This window comes from Mirounga leonina, unplaced genomic scaffold, assembly GCF_011800145.1.
Source record: "Mirounga leonina isolate KUSES-001 unplaced genomic scaffold, KU_Mleo_1.0 Mir_165, whole genome shotgun sequence".
Taxonomy (NCBI): domain Eukaryota; kingdom Metazoa; phylum Chordata; class Mammalia; order Carnivora; family Phocidae; genus Mirounga; species Mirounga leonina.
Window position 1 is genome coordinate 69,511,148 of NW_023270415.1, and position 23,980 is coordinate 69,535,127.

At 53.4% G+C, this 23,980-nt stretch overlaps 1 long non-coding RNA gene across 6 annotated transcripts in view; it reads left to right on the forward strand.

Moving 5' to 3' along the window:
- The window catches only part of LOC118015213, a 185,695-nt gene that overhangs the window by 76,683 nt on the left and 85,032 nt on the right, over positions 1-23,980 (forward strand). For all 6 annotated transcript variants that reach the window (XR_004680574.1, XR_004680575.1, XR_004680576.1 and 3 more), the window contains one exon: positions 23,634-23,757. This is a non-coding gene — a long non-coding RNA (uncharacterized LOC118015213). The remainder of the gene's footprint in view (positions 1-23,633; positions 23,758-23,980) is intronic.

The following is a 23,980-nucleotide window of genomic DNA, read 5'->3' on the forward strand; positions in this document are numbered from 1 at the left end:
TGCTTTCCAAAGAGCTCTTTCAACCACTGGCACCTTGATCTTAGCTATTATTATCCCTCTTTTGCATAGATGGAAGTTCAGAGATGTCAAGTAACTTGCCCAGGGTTGCACAGCTTGTGGAGTGGCAGGATCCGCTCTGCTCCTGAGTTCCGAGGCGCTGAGAATAGCACACGGTGGCGACTTGTCACACGAACCCCTCCTCACACTCAGGTTTTAAACATATCTTCTGCAGGACAGGAGGGCACGGTCTCCATCTTACAGGCGAAGGGACCCAAACTCAGGAGCAGTGACTTCTCAAGGGCCACACGGCTCGTTCCTTCTCAGCACCCTGCCCTGTCCCAGGAGAGAGTGCTTCGGGCAAGTTGTTCAGCCACTGGGAGCCTCATGTGCAAAGCAGGGAGCCAAATACGCTGTCGTAGTTTGGCAGTAGGGTCATGTTGGGAGTGCCGCCCGGGCGTATCGCTTAGCAGTCAGGACAACGCAGCCGCCTCCTACCTGGCCCTCCCTGAATGAACTCACTTCCACAAGAAAGGTCAGAGGCAAGTGCCGTTTAGTTCCCGCATTTTCTAGCTAAGGAAATGGAGGCACAGAGAGGTCAATACATTTGCCCAAGGTCACACAGCTTTTCCGTGGCAGTGCCAGGATTCAAACCCAGGCCATCCACCGTCATTGCCTATGCTCTGGATATGCGGTTAAGCCAGGGCTGATCTTATTCCAAGGGGAGCGGCACGCGTGGTACAGCTCATGCCATGGTGATCCCCAGAACAGCACACAGGCAGGTGTCATGGGCAGGAAGAGAAATGTGAGGTGTGGGGTGTCGTTCCCTTGTTCCACCAGGCAAAGCCCCAGCCAGGGTAGGGGCTGCTGTCTGATCCGTGGGTGCTTGCATTTGGCAGAGCCCGGCACCAGAAGCCCAGCTGGGCAAGCAAAGCTGAGGGTATCTAACACAAAGCGGTCTGGGGGGACAGATGGGAAAAATGTGGGGAGGGCGTGGGCGAGGAATCTAACAGAAACATGCAGAGCGCTTGGTTGGCCGGGTGATCTAAGGGGAGAGGGGAGAGACTGTAATTCATTCATTTAAATAAAAATAATTATTTAGCACCTATGGTACCCATGGTGGACAGCTTTCTGCTTTTTGTTTTGAGCAGGTTTAGCGATCTGTTTTTCAGATGAGGAATGTGCCAGAGGTCACATGGGGGAGAGCCGGGATGTGACCAAAGGACTTGGGATTCCAGGTCCAAAGTTCAAGTGTGTCTTGCCCTCTGAGACCTGGAATCAGGGACATATACCTTCTATGGCTCAGTGAACAGAGCTGTGCCCAGGTGCTGCCACATTGAGTAGGTCATCATGGAGCTCCGAGCCTGGGTACTGTTGTGCTGGACTCATTTCTGAGCACGTTAGGTGTGTTCACGCACGGCATCCTCATAACTCCCTACGAGGTAGGTGCTGTCGAAACAGGGACACTGAGGGCTCAGGAGGTGGTTCGTGCTCACGCAGCTTGTAATTGGTAGCACGGAGGTTGGAACCCGTCAGTTGGCCTGGGTCCTCCCGTGTTGCCATTGCCCTGCACTGTGTCTCAAAGCTAAGGATCCGGTGGAGTCGGGTGGGTGGGTGCCTCCACAGCTCTAAGGGAGACAGGGCGGGGGCACTGGGGGACATCTCTGAGTGCTCAGGCGTGTGGGTGTGTTTTGCATCCGTTGTCCTCAGATGGCTTCCTATCTATGTTTTCATCTTCATCCTGCGTTTACTGAGCATTTATTAAGCAACTACTGTCTTCCAAGTATTGCTAGAGTCTGGAGATACAGAAGCGGGAAGCTCCAGTGTTGGCATTCAGAGTTGCTCTGTCTGCTCATGACAAATTCCTTAAGGAAAGGAGGCAGGAAGGGGACGTCCGCTCTGTGCCAGGCACTGCTTTGGAAGGTTGCAGACATTCTCTGTTGAGCTGCTCTGTGTCTGAGGTCCAAGGAGGCTGAGAGCAAGCCAGGTGTGCAATGCCAGGAGTGGATTAGGACTGAGGTGGCCAGCCCCTCGGGAGTCCACTCTCCTGCTTCTCTGCCAGGCCCCCAAACCAACATACAGGAGAGGCCCCAACAGAATTCTTCTTAGCGTAAACTCAGTTCCTGGGAGCAGGGAGTTGGCATTCACTTAACTGTCCCCAGTGCTCACTTGCTTGGGTGTGTCTCTACGGCTCTGATCCTCCCCAGATGCAGAAGCTGTTCTTGGAAGGGCTCTCCTGCATATGGCCGCTTTTGTCATCTGCAGCACATGCCGGATAACAGAATTATCCTGGAAATATCCCTGATTTCTTTCTGCTTACTGTGCCCCTTGTTTGCCAGAAGGGATTAACACAGGCAGTCAGGGTATCAATTCTGCTTATCTGGCCTGGCCTCTGAAATTATTACTATTATTGCATTTTCCAAGCTGGAGGAGCCTGGAGCCCACTCACCCCCTCCTGATACTGAGGGGAAAACGGGGGCAAATTGAGCCCCCAAAAGATGGGCTGATTGGTCCCAGGTCACCCAGCTAGAGGGTGGCAGGCCCCAGGATTGGGCCTTGGTGGCGCTCACTTCCGTTCACCTCCTGGAGGTCTGTAGATAGGAGACACCCTTCCTGGAAAGACAACAGCTTTGGGGTGTTGCTGATAAGGCTTGATGGGTGTGCCTGGCAGGCCTAGAATAAAAGGATTACCAGGAGGAGCTAGGAATCGACCTTCCTTGAGGTGGGTTCTGCAGATAAAGATGCTTTTGAAGTTCAGTTGGTGGGAGATAGGATCTTTGTGGCAGAGCCCGTCACCCATGAGCCTTCTGGATGGATGCACCCTGATAGGGAAATCCGCAAGCTGAAGATAGGAAAAGAGAACACTTATCACTGGAGGCCTTTCTGGGGCTTGCTTTGAGTACTTCCTTCCTGTCCACCCGGTTCTGGAGTCTGTCTCCACTTTGCAGATACAATAACTGAGGCAAAGATAGTCCTTTTCTGTTTTGTTTGTTTTTTTAAAATCCTGATACGCATATCTTCTTTCAACTTCCCGGGACGCTGCAAAATGCAGCACGGGCCTCTTGAGCATATACTGCAGGCCGGGCGTGGTGCTGCATCCTGGGAGCACAGAAATAAGTGGGATGCTCTCTTCCCATGGAGAGGTGTAGGTCTCCAGGCAGGGGAGAGTTGGAGGAAAGATCAGGTATCACAGTAGCAGGTCTGAATGCTGTGCTGGGGACACGGGTTGCCGTAAGCACTCACAGCGTCCCGCAGCGAGGCCTTGGACGAGAAGCAAGAAGTTAGCCTGCAGAAGAGGCAGGCAGGAGTGCTCTGGGTTGGAGGAGGGGAGGGGAGAGGGAAGCGGAGACCAGATCCTTGGAAAGACCATGTGGCTTTGTGCTGAGGACAGTGAAGGCTCCCAAGATTGAAGACCACAGACCGTGGAGGAGCCATATGCCCCTGACACCTGCATGCATTTCTCTTCTCAAAACCGTCTAACAACATGGATTCTTTTGCGAAACTAAAAAGCGAAGAATGTTCGCTCCCCTTTCCTTCATGCCCTTAGGATTCCCCTTCCAGTCCTTGTAGGACGAGTGGTGGTGATCTGTGGGTCTCTGGGGTACCCACCACCCCACCCCGGGTCTGACTCCTGGCTGCAGCAGTGGCTAACGGTATATAGCCTCTTATTTTGGTCTGTGAAATGGGTATAATCGGAGCACGTCTGTACGTTACAGGTTTGTTGTGAGACCAGGAGACAGTGGGCATAGAACTCTGAGCAGGGTGCCGGGTACAGCGAGAGCGTCTGTTCCATTTAGGAGCTCGTTGCTCCACACATTATTATCCTCATGTGCACTCCTTTGCAGTTTAATGGGTTTCTGATACCTGTGTTCCTTCTTCATCTGGAGACCAGCACCTTGAGATGGGTGTAATTGACAGTGTCACTGAGTTTGTTTTAGTTCAGCTGCAACATTAAAGATCATCTAGTTTTGCTGTGATCCTGTTTTGTAGGCAAGAGCACAGAGGGGCTCCGAGGGGCTAGGACAGGGGTCTCCTAAATTCCCGACTTGGGCTTGTTTTCTGTCGAATGGGGGTTCTTCTCCATTCCCAGTGAGGTGTCAGGGAAGGGGGCGGTTCTGGAAGAGGATATACCTATGAGGTCTGACCTGGCCCGTGGCTCCTCTCTTTCCCCTACGGAATTGGGATCTCATTTGGTCCAGCAATCTCTTCCTCCTGGAGGTATCTACAGTGTCTGTCTCAAGTTCTAGGGTCTGCCCCTGCCCCAGGCTGACTCCAGCACCCTCCTCTGCTGTCTGGGTCCTGGCCTCCCCTCTGTCACTCACCGCCAGGCTTTGTGCACTGCCTGTTTTCCCCATGTGTTCCCACAGGCAGTGATGGGGCTTGTCTCCCTCCGGGTCCCGACCCAGTAAGCCTCAGTAGCTGTCTGGTGGGTGGATGAAGTATTACTTGTGTTGTCCTTGCTGCTGGAAGGCCTCCAAGGACTGTTCCTCTCACTCACCCTTTCCTGCCTTCTCTGAGGAAGACCATGACAGAGCGCTTCCCAGAAGTAGGAGCCCAGAGGGAATTCATATCCTTAGGTAATTTTTATTTCTCCACTCAGAAGGCAGCCTTGTTTTTGAGCAGCATTTGCAAAATGAAGACTAACTTTACATACGCCTCCTTTGAGTTCCTGGTTCAGTTAACAGATAGTCATTCAACAGACCTAATACCATGTACCTACAATGTGCTGGGCACTGTTTCTGCACTTGGGAGACATCGGGGACTGCTCTGCTTGGGGAGGAAGCCCATCAGGCAAGAAGTCCGGGTTGGGCCGGACGCAGAGGCCAGCGGGGTCAGTGGTCTGGGCACCTGGGGATCTGTCCTGGCAGTTCACCGCACTTTGCTGACCCTTACCTTGCATGTATGTTGGCTGAGCAGTGGGAGTCTCTTTCCAGTTCTGGGGTTATGGATTCTTGCTGGGACCCTTGCAAAGGGCCAGGTGGCCCGTGGGGAATGGCTGTGTCCCCACTCTCGAGGGCTCACAGGCCGAGGAGGGAGGAGGAAGCCCAGCCAGAGGCCACACAGACAAACTGCAGGTGTGAGACAAGGGTGGGGGTCCGGATAGGCAGCTGGGGTGACGGAAGGGCGTGCGAAGGAGGACGCACCTAGGGCAGGTCCGAGGGGAGCGGCGTCTATGAGGAGCCTTGTTCTCCTGCTCCATGGCGGGCCTGCTCCTCCTGTCAAAGCAGGAGGCCAGTAGTTTGCCCATCCATTCAGAAATGTTTATTGGCCATGCCTCTCCTGTGCTGGCCCCGTTCTCAGCTCAGCCCACAGCTCAAGGCACCGATGGACCAGTACCTGGTGGCAGAGGTCCTCGGGAGGCACCCTCATGTTAACCCACAGTTAGGGCTGGAAAACTGGCCAAAGAGAATTTCGTCACAAGTAAGACTGACTGCAGTTCCAGTGTTAGGAGTTTTGCAGGGGGCGTGCGGAGAGGGTCTCTTGCTTGTTTGCATTAAATTCAATTTTGTTACTAAGAGGCCCGCTAAATTCTGGTGGATCAGGACAGCTGACGTTACCATCAGAAGAGAAGGATACCAATCACATCTCACAGAATACAAACGAGCAGCAGTTTTATTTTCGATACTACCACGTGATGATGCCGGACCGACCTAGGCTTTGGAGTCCCTCGGTACTGAACAGCTACAGGAAGGGGCAGGGAGCGGATCTTCACTCCCAGCATATGGACGAGGCAACTGAGGTGCTCACGGGAGACACTGGTCGCTTGGGGTTGCCGCCCAGTAAGAGGCAGAGCTGTGTGCAGTGCAGGCCTCAAATTCGGGGCCTGTTCTTTTCTGAGCAGTGACCCACTTCTCTCCCTATGGAGAGATTTTCCGCTACGCCTTTGGGAAGCCGGGTGTAGATGGGGGCCCAGAGTGGGCTGGGTCTTCCTCCACTTCTGGGCAGCCAGAGGAAACTTCTGGAGCAGTGCGAAGCCTCGTGTGGGATGGAGGCGTCCTGTAGCCGGCACCACCTGACCCGGGAGCCCCCGGCCGCGTGTGCCTACCGAGCACTTGAAATGGGTCTGTAGCACCTGAGAAACAGCAGTTTTAATGTGAGTTCACTTTATTTATATTTAAATGAATGGCTCGTATCTACCCCATGGGGCAGTGCGGGTCCGGAGTTCTGGGGGCACCTGACTACTTTGGCTCTCAAGAGTTTTCCTGGTTCTCAGCTCCATGCTCCTTCCTGCTGAAGGGCTGGCTGGCGATTCTGAGCCTTTCCAGGTGGAGCTCAGGGTCATCCCTGCTTGTGGTCCCTTCCCGGGCTCTGGACTCCAGTTCAGCTAAGATGGGAGAACCACATTTGGGCCACAGAGGGGCGCAGGACAGACTTTGTGCAAGCCACATGTGTCCTGGGTCCAACCTTACCTCTTCTAGGTTCCTAGCAAGGAGCATCTGCTGGGGACATCAGAATGTCTCCCTCCTTTCCCTCCAGTCCCTTTACCCCCAGCAGGGTGGTCCCCACTGGGCTGTTGCCCCCAGCTCGCGAAGACTGACTGGGGGGTGGGGACCACCTGACAGCTCCCTGAGTAATGAGTGTTTGCTTCTGGAGGCTCCTGGGATGTCACCCCAGGCTGATTGTAGGTTGTGTACGTTGTACAGGAATGGGTATCCACCTGTTGTGACAAAGGGAATGGAAAACTAGACTGGGGGCCTCTTGCGGAAGATCAGGGGTGAGCTGGGCAGTGAATCCAGAAAAAGGAGGATCAAGTCCCGGGGGGCTTGGAGAAGGGGTAGAGGGAGGCGAGGACCCTAGGGTTAGTCCAGTGAAGGCTGGGTGTTTGTCCCTTGGCTTGTCACCCATCCCCCAGACCCCGGTGTGTGGCACAAAGTAGGATTGTAATACAGTATTGGTGGGAAGGAAGGTAAATGACAGATGCTAACATTGGGGCCACCCCGAGAAGGGGGGAATGTTCTTCATCTGGGGTGTGTTTAGGACAGAACCACGGGGTCTGTAGCTGCCCCTGCCCAGCCCCTAACCCAAGGCTCAGTCCAGCTGGGTCCAGAGCGTGCCCCACGGCCCTGCGGAGAATGGGGCCACTTCAGGGAAGGTCCGCTTGTATTTTCACAGCCTGCTCTGAGATCTCCCTTAAAGAAGGAGCGGTGCACCTGGTCGGTCCTTCTGCCATAAAGACAGAAAGGAAAAGTATGCCAAGTACTTCAAGACTCCTTTTAATCTCAGGGTCGTACATCTAGATAAGGAGATGAGCTCACTCATGGGGTTCTGTAACTGGCCCAAGGTCACACAGCAGGTCACTGAAAAATATTTGAGCACACACAGGCGTCATTTTTGGACTGGAAAAGTCTGTCTGGTCAGTTTACCACAAAGTAACATTTACTGATGCCTGTGGTATGCTTGGTGCTTCCTCGGGAGGGCCCTTTGGAGTTTCAAGGCCCTGGAATCCTATGACCTTGGAGGGCCAGTTCTTGCTCTTTGCTGTCCTGTTTTGTTGATGTTCGTGCCCAGCTAACGATCACAGGCAGCAGAGTGAAGGCTGAGAAATGTTTGTAGAAGGACCGCCTGGCTGATTGGACAAATACAGTGCACAGGGTCTTCCAAATGGCAGTGAGGGAGAAGTCCTGGACCTCTTAGAACCGTGTGGAGGGACCTGCCGCTCCCAGGGGGGTATGTGCCCCCTTTTCAGTGACACCCACCTGCCTGGCTTCTTAGGGAACAGGATCTGGAGCTCAGCTTCCCTTCTAACAGGGACGGGTCTGAGAAGCTCTGTTGTCCAGATACCCTGGACCTAGGTGCCTCTTGAGCACAGAGCTCTGGGTCAGTGGGGGGGTGGGGTGGGGGGGGTGGCCCCCTTTCAAAACTACCGTTAGGAAGAAGCCCAGGTAGGACTGATGTAAACATAGCAGCTCAGAGTTCCTGGGGATGAGGGCCAGGGTGGCAGGTGCTGCTTCCCTGGTCTTACAGACATGCCGTGCCCAGGCTCTGCCAGAGATTTGTGGTAGGGGCTCCATGAGTTCCTGCTAACTGAAGATGCTGGGGAGTCCCAGCCGGCCTGGACACTGGCTTAGGTGAGAGCTGGCCAGTGGAGCATATCGGAGAGCTTGTGATAAGGGTGGCGGCGGGTGGGGGCGGGTAGTGGGTTGAATTGTGTACCCCAAAAAGGTGCGTTTAAGTCCTAATCCTTGGTACCTGTGAATGTGACCTTATTTGGAAGTAGGGTCTGCGCAGCTGTCATTGAGTTCAGATGAGGTCAGATCGGAGTAGGGTGGGCTCTAAATCCGATGGCTGGTTTTTTTGTCGGAGGATGGATGCACAGAAGTACATGCAGGGGACAGAGGTCATCATGTGAAGATGGGGGGGGGCGGAGATTAGGTCCCTGCATCTGCAAACCAAGGGGTGCCAGGGACTGCCAGCCGCCAGAAGCCAGGAGAGAGGCAAGCAAGGATTCTTTCTAGGGCCTTCTGCGGGAGCAGGGCCCTGTGACCCATTCACTTTGGACTTCCAGCCTCCAGAACTGTGTGAGAATAGCATTCTGCTGTTCAAGCCACCAGGTTCGTGGTCATTTGTATGCGCGGCAGCCCTAGGAGACTGACACAGCACAGAATTCCAGCCTGTCCCGAGTGAGGGCTGCCCTGCCTCCATTTAGAGCCTAGAATTGTGAGTTTGTACATGCACTTCGGTATTTACCTCTGCCGATACGGTTTGGCGTTCTCTCCCTCATTCGTTCATGATTATTGGCATTTATAATGTCTTAGGATCTGTCGTTGGCTCTGCTGCAATCTGTTCTTCCCTGTCCTCGTCGTCCAAGACTCCAACCCGTAGTTTGCTTCAACCAGGCTTCACTGAAGCTGGTGTCCCCCTGCTCCCACCCTGTGCCCCACCTCTACAGGAGGTGGCCGAGGTCCACGCTGCTTAGAGAGGTTTTCACAAGTACTTGACCTGCTGGGATTGCTTGTAGGGCCTTAGGAATATCCGGCTTAGGGGAGTTCTTGAGAGGGCTGATTGTGTCCCCAGCCCCCTGCCCTGGGCCGTGATACAACAGGAGCCCAGTAATGTCCTTTGACCAAAGGGAGGAATCAAAGAATCAGCAGCCCTTGAGCCAGACACTGTGGGGCAGAATGGGAGAGCCCGTCCCCTGGAACCTGCCAGGCTCCAAGATCCAGCTCTGCCGCGTGACCTTGGGAAAGGTGGTGGCCCTTTGTGCCTCACTTTCCTTATCTGTAAAATGGGGATAAGAATAGCATTGACCCCAAAAGCTTACTGTGAGGGTTTCCGGAGTTCCTGTGGGTGACATGCGTGGAGGTTCTTGGCCACTGGTCAGTGTGACGGAAACGTGGCCTCTGGCTGTTGAGGTCCCAGGAAGCATTTGTCGCGGGGATTTTGGGAACAGGGAAGGGAAGAGTAGAGTTCTGGCCTTTGAACAGTCTTGTGGAATGAGACTTGCAGACAGTGTGGAAGGAGGGCCCCAAGGCCCCTTCTACTCAGGCCGAGAGCCGCCGGGCTGGTCGCTTTACTGGGGAGATGCGGGGCAGCCTGCCCCTGGGAAGCCAACAGCCGGGGTGAGGGTTAACTTTCTCCCAGAAAGAGTGTCTCCCTTCAGTGGCACTTCCCACCAAGGGCAGCTCCTGCCACAGTGGTTGAGAGCCTTTCCTGGGCCTGGCACGAGCACATAACCATCTCCCCCAGCAGCGCGCAGGGAAGGTCAGGCCCGCTTCCCGCACTTTCCACCTGCCCCCTCCAGAGGGGGCATACTGTGTCCGTCTGTTGCCACTGTCCCGGGGACACACAGGAGTCTGCACAGGAGGGGCAGAAGACCGGGGCTGGGCAGGGGTGGCCCCGAGGACTCACGGTCGCCCGTGGCTCGTCGCTGCCCGAGTCGGTCAGGTGCTTCCCAGTGGCTTCTAGGAGGCAGGTCGTTCCAGCTGGCCTGCTCTAGAGCTTCGCAGGAAATCCCTGGGCTGAGCAGGAGGCAGGGAGTGGGGGAACCCCTCGCCATTCGCCAGTCACTCAGAGAACGTTTGTTCCAAAAGGAGCTGTTGAACCGTGGCCTAAATAAATTAAGAAAGACTCCCGCCTCACGCTGTCGTGGGCTTGGGGCTTTGGGGGAGAAATCACTGGCCACTCTTTTCCCGGTTAGATGTGCCCTTGCCCCGTGGCACCGCGGAATCCGCTTTACCAAACCGCTGTGCCAGGGCCGCACCCCCGGGGAACCTGATGTCATTGTGCTGGGAGGAACCAGAGCCTCTGTGCTTTCCGAAGCTCCCAGGTGACCCTCCTTGGCAGCCAGCATGGAGCTGCCCTTGGTCGTTTGCATGGGTGCCCTCCCCCCTACACGTGGCGCACGGAGCCCTTGGAGACCAATCCATCAGACAAGGAAATGAGAGTGACGAAGCGAGCCAGCAGCTAGCGAGCACCCACTGCTGCCGGGCGCTGTGCATAGTGGACACAGAGTGGACACGGCTCTCTTCGCCCTCGCCCCACCCCTTTGAGGAAGGTTCTGAAAGATCCCCACTGAATGGAGGCAGATCTGAGGTCCTGGGGTGAGAGAAGAGACATGGTGCAGGGCTGGTTGGGTTGGCCGTCAGGACTGGAGTCACGTCACCTGTGACTCCCCAGTGCCGACCCCCCGACTTGAGCGCCCTTGCCTGGGGCCACCGGTGGGGACAGCTGTCCATTGAGATTGCTGTTCACACTGGAAATCCCGGTGGGGACCTCCGCTATAGAAAATGAAAGTCCATGTGACCCCGAGCTCCACGTGTAGAAACCGGTCCAAGTTGCCTTTTTCAAAAAGACTTGGTTTGGGAAATTTGGTATTTAAATTATTTTTAGGCCTCTCAGCAGAGTTTTGGTTTAGGAGGATGGGCATTTAAATCTGTACAGAGATGAGTTCTACTGTTTGAGCGCCGTGGGCGTGGTAGAGAAGAGGAAAGCTGATCTCATAAAGCAGAGATGATCAGACCCTGCCGGAGGCACCATGGGGCCCAGGAGACTCCCATCGCTAATACGCAACCCCTTGGGTGTCTCCATTTTCCATTCTCTGATTAGAGATCATGTTTCTTTGCCTTGGTCCTCAGATGCCTCTGGGATTTGATCACTTCTCATCTCCTGAATTCTGTTTCTAGTGCCTCAGAGTTCCACCCATTTCTTTCCTTTCATTATTGAAGTCTGGCCAATAAAAAATAATCATCACCTGGGCGGCTCAGTCGGTTGAGCGTCCGACTCTTGATTTCGACTTGGGTTGTGATCTCAGGGTCCTGGGATCGAGCCCCAAGTTGGGCTCTCTGCTCAGCGGGGAGTCTGCTTGTCTCCCTCTCCCTCTGCCCCTCCCCTGGCTCATACGCGTGCACGCTGTCGCTCTCTCTCAAATAAATAAATAAAAATTTCTTTAGAAAATGGAAAGGGATGAGAAAACAAAACAGTAACCCTGCCCCCACACCAAGCAGATTGTTTTCAGATGTGTGATGTGTGTGTCCATGTATTAACTTACAATTTCATAAGGGCATTGGTGTAGGAAATACTTCGTCATGTTTTTTATCTGACATCAGATCACAGGTATTATTCCATTTTGTTGAAGCACCTTGCGAATGATCGTTTTCAAAGCGCGTGTAATGGCTCATCCGGTTGATAAGTTATTCGAAGCCCGTTCTCTGCTGTTGAAAATTAAGGTTCCCAGGGGTTTGCTCTACTACTTTAAGGGTGTGGTGAAGAGCTCCGTGCATAGAACTCTTCCTTTCTTGGAAAATCCTTTGGACGCGATCTCAGTAGAAGGATTATTGAGTCAGAAGGCACCATTTTATGGCTCTCGACCCGTATTGCCAAATTACTTTCAAATAAGGTTGTCGGTGCGGCCGCCATCGACACGTGGACTTGCCGGCTCTGCCACAGCCTCATCAACATCGCGTGTTACTAGCTGAAAAAAATTATACTTGAACAGACGCAGAACGGTCTCTTGTTAAATTTATACTTTTTTTTTTCTTTTTTAATCCTGAATGAGGCCAAATTTTTTTCATCTGCTTGTTTACCAACTCTCTTTGGGAATGCTGATTTTGGCTGGTTCTCCTGCCAACTGCGTTACTTTCCGCGCGGACGCCTTCAAGGGGAGTCAGTTGCGACGCAGCCTTTACTTAAAACGAGCGAGCTTCAAAATCGAGCCCTTGTGTGCACCGCTGTCTGGCTCACTGGCTCGTGAGGGCGAAGGCTGCGGTTGGAACAGCCTGCTCCTCGCTCACATCGTGGAGTTCCCTGTGAGATCTGGACTGGCCCTTGTAGTCTTCGTGACTCCAAACCTCACACTTGTCCCCCTAGATTTGTCTTAGGAACAAGGCATGGCTTTTCTTCAGAAAGCTTTGAGACCCAGCTCTTTCAACTATTTTGGGCTTCCTAGCTAAAAACAAAACAAAACAAAACAAAAAACAAAGAAAACAAAACAAAAAAAATGAAGAAGAAAAAGAAGAAGAAAAGTCCCTGTGTGTTCGTTCCTGTTAAAGCTTTTTGGTGCTGTTTGCGTTTCTCGATGGCTTTCTCTGATTTTGTCTCACTGCTTCACCTCACCACATCCTGTGGGGTCGGGAGGCTCCTCTGGTCCTGTTTATCTGCCTGTCTGTCGTGCCTGCCCGGCTCTCCAGCTGAAACCTTCCTCCCCAGGAAGGGCTGGGGGGAGTCAGGAGAAGCCAGGATGGATTTCAAAGAGCCTTGTTGTCCCTAAGAAGAGTGAGGCTTACATCTTTGGACTTGAAGAAATGCCTACATTCAACTGAGGGGGGAGATCATTGCATGGGGATGGAAATTTGAGTTTGAACTCACAGAATCTTGGGGTTAGAAGAAACCTCTCTCCCAGTCCTTATCTGGAACAGGACTCCCTCTGTACAGCCTTCCTGAGGTTGGCCTCGCTCTTGCTGTGCAGTCTGAGTCTCCCGTGTTGAATAACATCAACCTCGTACAGACTTACTTAATGCCCTTAAAACAGGGAATTCCAATGGGAAGGGTGTGGGGAAAAGCTACAGGACTTGAGAAAGGCCTCTTAGCATAGGACACTCCACCCGGTATGCATTCAAATCTGGCTGTGTCTTGGGGAAGCTCTCTGAGCCTCATTTTACCCATCTGTGACTTGGGGGACAATATGACTAGCTTTCGGAGTTAGAGATCACATGGAAAGCCCACCAGGGCCTGGCACTGAGGAAGCTGGGGATGAGTGGCCATTACACATGATTGGTCGGTCCTTGGATGCCAGGGTTCCCTTCCTTTGTCTGGGCTGATTCTTGGGTTGACAGTTGACCTGTGGTCACTTGAAATCATTTTCACTTATGAGAAGTCTTGTTCTTCTGTCCTCCCTGCCTGGGGAGAAGTCGAATAGCCACTTGGATGGGTCTACGTTGTGTGCAGATGGAGACCATGCATGACTCTGGACAAGACAAGGTTTCTCCTCCTTCGTTCCTTACCTCTCTCATTCCCAACATTTATGGACTGAGTCCCCTTGAGGCCCCTGTGTTCCTTATCCTGTCCCAGCCCAGCTCTGGGGAGTGATCTGGGATAGACCGTCCCTCTTTCGAGACATGGAGGGGGATCTCTCTCTCTGCCTAGAATTTCATTCTCCAGTTGCTTCTCCTTTTGCTCTTTTCACCAGGCTGTGAGAGTGGGGGCTATGGACTTGCTTTTGGGGCACCAAGACACTGGGGCCCCTTGAGCAGTTGACCTTGGAGTACGCATCCAGTGACCTCCACCTTTGAACTAACTGCCTGAGGGTCAGCGTCTCCAGCTGCACCCTTTCTTCGACGCCACTGACGTGCTGTGTGAGTTCAGATGAGCCCCTTGGTTCATGAAGCAAGAGGATGCTTTCTCAAAGCCCTCAAACCCCTTTTGCAACTGAAATCTATGTGTTTGGGTTAAATCGGGCTATGGCCCCCCTGCTGTCCCCTCCCCAACTCCATCAAGCTCCCTGGAGGGGCCCCACAGGAGACTCTGGAACCCCTCTCAGGATTTGTCGAGTGTTGTTGGAAGGGGTAGCTTGTGATGGTTCCTAGACAGGCCTGTGACCTGTGATCTGTTAACCTAGCGTCCACTTTCAAGCACCCCGTGTGTCTGTTGGTGTGTAGCATAGGCGTGGTTCAGTTCTGAAGGCTCCCCGCTAGTTTCTACCACAGATAAGGCCCAGTGGCTCAGGGAGGTGGGCTCTGCCTAGGCCAGGTCGTGCAGGAAGGAAGTGGTTGGAGCCTCACCTCCAGCCCAGGTCGCTCGGCAGCAAAGCCCGTGAGCTTTACTGCCTCCCTGTGACTTTCCCCTTCAACCTGTGACCTGGCTGGCACTGAGTTGTCACCCCTACCTGCCACCTCTGATGGCCTCGGCATTTTTAGCCTTTTGGATGCCCCCAGCTCAGGGACGAGTGGTGATGGGCCAAAGCCATCTGCGTTTTCTGGAATACTCTGTGCTGCTTCGCAAATAGTCTGTTACATCCCTTGTTTCACGATTTCCCCAGGTAAACGGTCTCCCTTCCCCTTGTCCTCTTCCCTGACTCTTGTTTGCGCAGACACCAGCCTCCTAGTTATTCCCCTTTCCCTCAGCACTGCTGTCTCCCGGGGATCGCCCTCAGATATGAGGACTTTCGGTGGGTTGGGCGGGGGCCTGGTGAGGATGGTCCCGGGGTCCGTACACTTCTGAGGGGACTGAGGCTGGGGTCTGGGGTTCTCCAGTGTTGATTCTGCCCCCGAAGCTGCCTTCTGAGAATGGAGGCTCTGGGCACCCAAGTCCCTGTCTGCCCCAGGAGCACGGCAGACTAGGGGTTCGAGTCATCTGCCAACAACCTGAGGGACGGATGATTTAAGAAATCACTTAGCACCTCTCTTCCTCAACCTCTGTGGCTTCCTATATCTGTAGGATTAGGTCTCTAAACCACAGTCCCGTCTTCAAGCCCCTCCACCGGCTTCTGCCCCCTCCAGTGATGAGACCATCAGAGCCCGCGTTCATACTGATGGACGTTATGGTTGTAGAAGTCTCTCCCCCACTCTCCATTGCTGGGCAGTCACGGCGACCCCGTTGAAGAGGGTGTTGTTTTTTTACTCAGTGTCTGATGAGCAGCATCGCAACTCAGTTTGCTAATGCTAACGTCTCATTTCTCTTACTTCATGTGCCCTCCTGTCTTCTCTCACTGCCAGGCTGCTCATCACAGGTCAGCACCTCCAGGAAGGTCTCCATGAACGGCTTAGTTGTCATCTTCATCATTAGTGCTTCTTGAGAACTGTGATACACACTTTACGTGAATTACATGATTTAGACAAAGTCATCCTTACCTTCCATTTGTTGTTTGGCTGCTCTAGGTGTGACTTCCTTGTTCAACAAGCTCTGTCTGTCCATCCATCGATTTATCCATCCAATCATCATCTCACCATTCAATAGACATTTTACCAAGCTCCTTTCCTGCATTGGGTGCCAGGGGGGAAAAGGACCAAGAAAACGAGTCTCTACCCGAAGGATCTGGGACTCAGCTACACGTTCTAACCACTACAGGTTTTCACTCCCAGACAGCTCATTCGCTGCTTGTAGCCCTGAGCCCAGCCTTTAGCATCCTGGCCAGTAGGGGCTCCAAGGAAGCAGCTCCCATTTGCTGAATGGGCTTTTAGCTTGTCCCACTCCTGGAGGCTTCGTCCTGGTGCCACAGGGCCTGAGAATCTATCATAAGAATCTTCTTGATGCAGCTTGGGTTCCCTGGAAAGCAGATGCTGAGCTGGAGATTAGTAAGCCCGATGTTTATTACGGCATGCCTTTGGGAACAATAGCTATGTAACCGAGGGGGAAGAGTTCAAGATTGGGCAGTGGGAGAAGTCAGGCTGTTCCAGTGTCCCAACAAAGGCTTCAGCCGACCCCTTGGGAGCCCCAGACAGAGCTGGAATGGCTCTTTGGAATGGTCCAGAATTGAGATAAGGGGTTGACCAGTCATTGTATGTGGGCTCTGTTAGAAGGATACACAACCTTGAGCAAGGTCATTGTCCTCAGCCAAGGCAGTCTCCACAGAGGGCTGACAGCTGGAGGTCATCTTCTGCCAGCACTGTTAGCAGCTGCTTTGGGTGACGGCTGCGTGGGTAAACGTCCGCTTTGTTCACCATTTCATCCTCAGTACATCGCACACAACAGGCACCTAGTATTTTGGGGGATAGAATGACGTAAGCTTTATGGAAGCCGTGGGATTAATTCATTCAGCAAGGATTTACTATTTTGGCAATGATCTTTAGAGCTCCTGCACGTCAGGCACCATTGTTGCTCTTATGGAGTTTATAATCGGGGCTTGGGGTGGGTGGTGGTTCAACATTGGCTTCCTGGAAGAGGTAATCTTCATGCTGGGGGTGTGACTTCCTGGATGGTGGGCCCTGGGTCAGCGTTACGCCCAGTGTTTCCTTGGCCCCCTAAGGAATAGAGACTAAGATGGAGCATAAATGGGTAAGGGGTGTTTATTCAGGGAGGGGACTCTCCGTCCAGCCCACCTGTTAGCCCACCTGTCAGTGCACCTGTCAGCCATGGGAAATTCCCTGCTTCACTTTGGCTCACTGACGTTTGAGCTCCCAGCAGCATGGAACTTCCCCAGGGGTCCCATTGGCCCAGGACTTACATCATTTGAGCAATTGGAGAATGGAGGGACCACTCTTTTGAGTTGAGTGGAAAAATGTGTTTTCTCCTCTGAGTCACCAAAAACTACAGCTCAGGGTATAAGCAACCTCGTAGTTTTTTTTTTTTTTTTTTTTCTGTATGTAAATGAACTGTCACTATGTTCAGGAAGTACAGACTGAGCAGGGAGGATGAGATGGAATCAGTGAATTTTAGATCTGAAAGAGACCTCAAGGTTGCTCGGCTCAACCCCCTTCCTCTGTGAGAGGCCCGGAGTTGGGGAAGGGACATGTCAAGGTCACAGGCAGAGGGACTGGCAAGGTCACCAGGCAGACGTGGACTTGGGCAGAGGGGTCGGCGTTTGGCACCCTGCAGGTCACCATTTCCTCCCAACCCACTCACCGCCCCACAGGGGGCACGGCCTCGCGTGTGCTGGGTTGTTTTTATCTGCACACGGCAGTCACCTGATGATCTGAGAGGCTTTTACCGAAAGCAATGCCTTTGATGTTCTGGGTGACAAGACCCGAGTGCACTGACAGGAAGGGAGGTTTTTGGGGTTGGAGAAATGAAAACTATTTACCTTTGGGGTTGATTTAATAAGTTGACACCTCAGGGGTGGGAGGAGAGGTCTCAGGAGGGTGTTTGTGAGGGAAAGTTGAATGTAAGTGTGCATCCACAGAGGGGAGTCTGAGGTGGAATGCTTCCATGGTTCAGGGGAAGAATCCTCGTAAGGCTGCCCCTGCAGAAACCTTCCTTCTTACCCGCCTCCCCGCCGCCACCACACCCTCCGGTTCCAGGGGACAGTGTGTGCGCCTTGACATTTTCCCAGCTCCGGTCACCTCCAGTCCTCACATGAGGCCGGGCTGCCCAATGTCGTGTGTTCCACGTGTGCAGCCCGCAGTCTCCGACTCCCGATCCTTCCTCCCGGGGACAGCTGTGGGTCCTCACTCTCCCTCTGCAGGGAAGTGGAGGGGCTAAGAGCCCAGTTCCTGGAGCGAGACGTCTGGGTCCTCTGCGGAGAGCGCAGGCCCCCTGCCTCGCTGTTTTGTGCCCCCTGGTTTTTTTGAGCTGTAAGCAGGCAAGGGGAAGGTGTGAGTCACGCCCACCCCCTGGGGTGCCGTAGGGGCCTGAGCACCGCGCGGGTCCTGGCTTGCGCTGCAGTTGGACAAGTGTGCTCGGGTTATGTTAGGTGGTTTACCCACGTCGCCTTAACAGCATCTCTGGGTGTCAGGCCCTCTGGGCCGGTCTCATTAGCCAGCAGATCTACTCCCCTCAAGTATAATGCAGCTGCTTCACCTGGGCCTTGAAAGCATGACTGTCCCTGGCCTCTGACAGCAGGAGGGGGTGTGCTGAGTGACCGCCACCCTCAGGACTCCCGGTGTGCCGTAGGGCATGGCTCCTACTTCATCCTCAGAGCAGGCTCACACAGTAACCGGGTCCATTTCTTTTTCCTCCCTTGTATTAAAAAACCGAACCAAACCAAAACCTTCTTGAATAAGTAAGTCATTCACAAGATAAAACTGAGAAGGAATAAAAAGGTTTTCAATGAAGACCCATACCCACCCATGTCCCCGGACCCCTGTGTCTCCTCCCCAGTGACACCGATGGCCCCAATCTGTTGGATTTCTCCCAGACATCGTGTGTGCTTTGTTGGACTCTTTGTAAAAGAAGATGTATGCCCATGAGTGTATCTGCAAGCCAGTGCTGAGCACCTACTGGGTATAGTGCTGGGGCTAGGGTCTCGGTTCCCTGCAGCTTCCCACTGCAGTGAGGTCCCGCGTTGCTAGGCAAGAGGCCTCGGCTGCAGGGGGAGACTGGTCTTGGTGCTGGGTGGTGCTTTGGCCCGTGGGGCCTGTCTCCCTCTGCCTGTGGAAATCCTGTGGAGGCAGCCTGGGCTCAAATCCCGGCTCCCCCAATGCTCCAGATTAAACCCCACGGGAGTCTGCTTCCAATCTCATTTTCCGGCAGCACGAGACGGGAATAACGATAGCATTTGCCTCAAGGGGTCTGGGGAGGATCGGGGTGCAGAAAGCTCTTGTAAGACCGCCTGGCACCTAGTGAACAGCTGCCTCGACTGCCCCTCCTCCCCCCAACTGCTTGCTGATGGCTCGGATGCGGCCGCCAAGCTGGGCCCTGGGGCATAGTCATAGAGGAGGCGTCCATTTGTCTTTCTTTTTCTTGGCAGGAGGGGGTGGTGCAAATTGAATTTCAGTTTTATCCTTTGTGGTTTTCTGCACAATCCGTCATAACATTTGTACAGCAGGTGACCCGGCTTTTGTGGGAAAAGCCTGTGCTCCAGCCCCATGGACGGCTGAGGCCAGCCCTCAGGTGTGTTTCTCCTTTCCCGTGCCTGGGCCCTTGTCATCTTTCATCTGGGCATGACTTCAGACTGCCAGAAAACATTACAAGGGCGATGCAAAGATCTAGCGCACACTCAGAATCACCAACTCTTGGTTCACTCTCACCCCGACCCCTACACACACACACAACACACACACACACACACAGAGTTTTTTTGAACTATCTGCGAGTAAGTTGTAGACATGCCCTTTTATTCCGAAGTATTCGGCGTGTGTTTCCTAACAGCAAGGACGTTCTCTTATATAAACACCACGTAATGATCCAACTCGGGAAATTCAGCTCGGCTACAATTGTATTATCTCCTCCATAGGCCACACACAATTTCATCGGTTGTCCCAATAATGTCCTGTGGGACTATTTCCCCCTGATTCTACCATCACCCCTGCCTTTAGCGGCCATGTCTCCTTCGCCTCCCTTTATCTTGGAACGTTTCCTTGGCTGTTCTTGACCTTGATGTGTTTGAAGAGTCCAGGCCAGTTTTGCTTTGTAGAATGTCCTTCAGTTTGGGTTGGGGCCCTCATTCCTGAAGGTTCACACCGTACTGCTTGCTTTCCTTCATGCTCTGTAATCCTTGGTGGTCCCGCATGGCTTGTAATTGAGCAAACTAAGGTATAGGGAGGTCAAGTGAATGGAATGGTCCGTGGTTCTGTTCCTAGGTGCTTGCAGAGCTGGGATTCAAACCCAAGACTGATCTGCCTGCCCAGCAACACAAACAGTGACAGCATGTAGACCCTGAGAATAACCCAGTGTGAATCAAGCACTTACTCTGAGCTGGACATCGTACTTAGCGCTCTGTACACCCTGCATGCATCCTTGTCCCAGTCCAGAAAGGTAACTGCTCTTAGGAGCCCTGATTTACACATGATGATCAGAGAGGGTAAGTAGACTGCCCAGGGTGCACAGCAGTTAGCTGGTAGGGACTAGCTCTGACCCCAGCAGCTTGTGTCCTGAGCCCACTTGTTGCCTCTGCCATCAGCCTTGCTGGATCTCACAGCATCGGGGGCGGTACTCACCATACTTCTGTGATGTCACTTGGAATCACTGCTGGGGCCCAGTGCTGAGCCAGGCTGGAGGCTTTCACCCGCTTTGCTGACCTTGCAGGAGAGGCACAGATGTACCTATGTTTATGTCCTTCCCCCAGGCCTTCTCCAGAGGGAGCAAACACATCCCAGGGCTGGGGCCTGCTCTCGGGGCCTTCCTGGGGAAAGCTGTCCTGTCCTCTGCTCCTACAGGTACCATAGTCCACCTCCACAGTCTATTTGCAGCAAATGGATGGCGTTTTGATGATTTCCAGGTCAGGAATCCCCGTGTAGTCACTCATTTCATGGCCAGCTCTCTCTCCTGCCAAGTCGCCCAGGGCCGCCCCCCCCCCCCCCCCCCCCCGCCCGCCGAAGGTGGCTGGTCCTGGCTGCTGTCGGTGTGCCCAGTTGGCCCCGCTGCCCAGGCCGCATCCAGGTGGCATTCAAGGCCAACTACCCCGATGATGCAGTGGCTGCTCCCAGCGGAGCTGCTGATTAATTATTCCGTGCTGTATGTCACACTCCATGCCCCTCACCTTCCCTTTGGAGACAGGAAGGTGACAGCCCTGCCTTTGGGTTGTGTAGAGGACACTTGAGGACAGGACACACCTGGAATTCCACTAGCAGAGCAATGGGGTTCCCTGAGCACACCAGCAGAGGGCCCGTCTCTGGGCCCTAGTCTGCCTCTCACCTCCGGGGGACCTTGGGGTCCTGGTCTGCCTGTCCCAGGCCCTCCGGTCCGTTATTCATCTGAACACAGCATTGGGCCCCAGCGGTGATCCCAAGCCACATCAGGGAAGCACTGTCAGCATCCTGAGAAAGCCTGCGGCCCCCTGGTTCAGATGTGGGATATCTCCGTCCACTGCAGAGCAGGTGAATGTCCCGTCCTTGGGACCGAGTGTCAGGCAGGAGGTTCTGGGAGTAGCAGCTACCTCCCCCTTCAGGCCCAGGCTCCAGGCACCTGCTACGTATTGGGCCTCCCTCTGCATCCCAGCTCCCTCCTCTGCTGGGGTTGATGGCTTCCTGAGAAGTGGCCAAGAGAGTCCTGTCACCCTGTGCTAGGCCAGTCTCCTTTATCCCTGGCTCGTCTCTGTGGGTGGGAAGTGACCGGACTGCCTGCCTGGCTTGGTGCATTGAGGCAGGGCTGTGACCTTCCCACTCTGACCTCCCTGGCCGGCCCAGGACTCCTCCCCCCATTGCTCTGGCAGTGAGCACCTGGCTGGACTGACTCCTGGGAGAAACTTGGAAGTTTTAGCTCCTCATTTTCCATGGAACATTGCTCCATGTGTGTGTGGTTTAAAACATTAATTAAAAACATTAATCAATTTGGCTGCCTTGGGAAGAGGTTCTTTTTCTGCAGGAGCTGATGTTGTGTGTTATTGCTGCCCCCCTTTCAAGGAAGAGGGAGTGAGCTTGCAGACCAGCGATTCAGCTGCATATTCCTCCTTAGTCCCTCTGAGCTTTTGTGTCCATGTCTGTAAAATGGGGATGAGGTTTATGCAGCGACCTGACCTCCTGGGGTCACTGTGGGTGCTCAGTATGGTCCCGTGAGGATATTCCTCAGCAAAGTGTCCTGTGCGGACGGTGCTTGTCAGTGGCGCTGTTAATTTGATTCAGTATGATGCTCTAGTACCTTAGTGTTTGCAGAGCACCTCTCGCGTGCTCTGTCTTGTCTAATGCTGGTGGCACAGCTGGGAGATTGGTGAGTGTTGTCCACTGCACGGATTCTGACAGGCGTCGCTTGTTCCCTTGGCCCAGAGTGCCAAGCCCCTACGCTCAATAAGTCACTGTGCTGATATGAAGAGGGGAGGCCTTTTCCAAACCCTTACTGGGAAGAGACTAAGAAGTTAAGGCCCGAGTGTTTGCTTAAGTGGTATTACTGAGAGCTGACATTTCTCAGTGTCCACAACATGCCAGGCCCAGTGCTGAGCTCTGCGAAGATTCTCACTTAACACTAAGAACAAACCTCTAAGATGAGATACTAAGGTTTGGAGGGTCACTTGCTCAGTCTCCTAAAAAGACTCGTGTAGACCTGGAATACCGATCCAGGTGGTCTAACAACCAGGGAGCTGGACTGCTGCCTTTTCCAGGCAGAAAGCCGAATTCATTTTTGACAGTAAAGCAAAAAAGTGCCTTTAAAAATGCCTGAGAAGTGTGGGAGGCTGCCCACGGCTGGAGCATAGATGTGCCGAGGAGGGCAGCCTTCTGAGCGTGTTGCTAGTCAGGGGACTTCCCTGAGTGAGCCTCTTCTGCTGGGAACTGGGACAGGGCACGGGGGTGAGACTGGCGCCCGGTGGGAGGAGACAGGCCCTCCCCAGCTTGCAGAGCTGCTGTGGGTCTGTCCATGATACCGACACGTCCAAGCGAGGCATGTGACAACCAGGGGGCCTCAGAGAAGCTAACTGTGACCACATTTTTCCTGGAGGAGGGTGAAGGAATCGGTGGGGTAGGCAGGGCACCTGGCTTCTGCTCTCGGCAGGGTGAGGGTCTTTCTCTAGCTGTTCCTACACTTTAGGGCAAATTTCCCTTCAGAACTTGTCAGTCTTACTGATGCTGAGGCCATGTTCACTGAGCTCCATCTTCTTGATGATCTGGTGGCTAAGATGCTGGGGATTTTGAGGGGGTGCAGGAGGAGGTCTGGAACAGGGGAGAATCACCCCATTGTAAATGTAACTGTTTGGCTTTTTTTTTTTTTTTTAAAGATTTTATTTATCCATTTGAGAGAGAGCACATGCATGCGTGCACGAGCCGGGGGGTGGGAGGGGCAGAGGCAGAGGGAGAAGCAGACTCCCCATTGAGCAGGGAACCCCTGGGATCATGACCTGAGCCGAAGGCAGACACTTAATCAACTGAGCCACCAAGGCACCCCAATAGTGTGGTTTTTGGTCGTGCTATGCCGCCCCTTGAAGGAGAAAAGTTGGTGTCTGCACCCACCCGGCTGAGCATTCGGCTCTGCTCTAGGTGTCCTAGGAGGTCCTTCCAGAGCTGGTAAGACAAGCAGCGGCCTCCTTGCCCCATTCTCCCCCCACCCCCCTCACCCCCCGTTTTGGCCACCTCATGTAGCCATCCTGATGATCAGTTAGGATAAGAACCCTGGTGAAGCGACATTTTTTGTTCCCTGAGTAATACATGATGTCTGCTGGTCACATGTTGCCAGATGACAGTGTGCAGCTCAGATAAATCTTACAACCTAGTGAATGTGACACCGCTTCCATGGCTCATAGTATCCCCACCGTCTGTGGAATGGGTTGGACATCCAGGGACAGGACATTCTCAGAGTGACGTTACTAGGTATGTCTCTCCTTTCCCTCTACCTAGAGTTCCTGGACTCAGGTGTACGAAAAAGCTTTAGTGCGGATGGAAAGCGAGATCGATGGGCAGGGGTTTGGGAGGCAGGAAGACCTGGCTCTCTTCCTGGCCTGGCCTCTCATGTGACTTCTGAAATACAGAGCCATCAAAACTGGTCTCGTAGGAATAAATGGCTTAACATAGGGCTTGGCACATAATAGTTGCTCAGTAAATGTCTGCTCTTCTGAAGCTTCTCCTTTAGCGTTTAGTAAGTGTGCACTTTGTGTTTTTCAAATGAATGGAACCCCTCAACAAATCTGTTTAGTGTTAGCATTGATACTAATACTTCTCTGTCCTTTTCTTGCCTATTTACAGAATCCTGTCATACCTCGGATTTTGGTGCTGTAAGTCTGAAAAATAGACATATCCATTTGGTACTGTAGAGGGACTGTCCTTCCCTGAACTAAAGCTGGGCCATTTGGGGATTTGGAGAATAAAGGTAAGAGATTTCTCCTCTTGAGCTTTATGAAACAAAAAATTGCCTTTGGAATCGGTGATCTCCTGCACCGCAAGTTGGGTTGTGGTTCTTGACTTCTTGGCCTGGCTTCCTGTGCTGGTTTGAGAAGCTGGCTTCCCGTAACCTCACCCTGACACCTGGGACCTGGTTCTCAGCATTCGGTGGCCTCACTGTTGTGCTTTGGGAGGTCTCCCTCTGTGCCTAG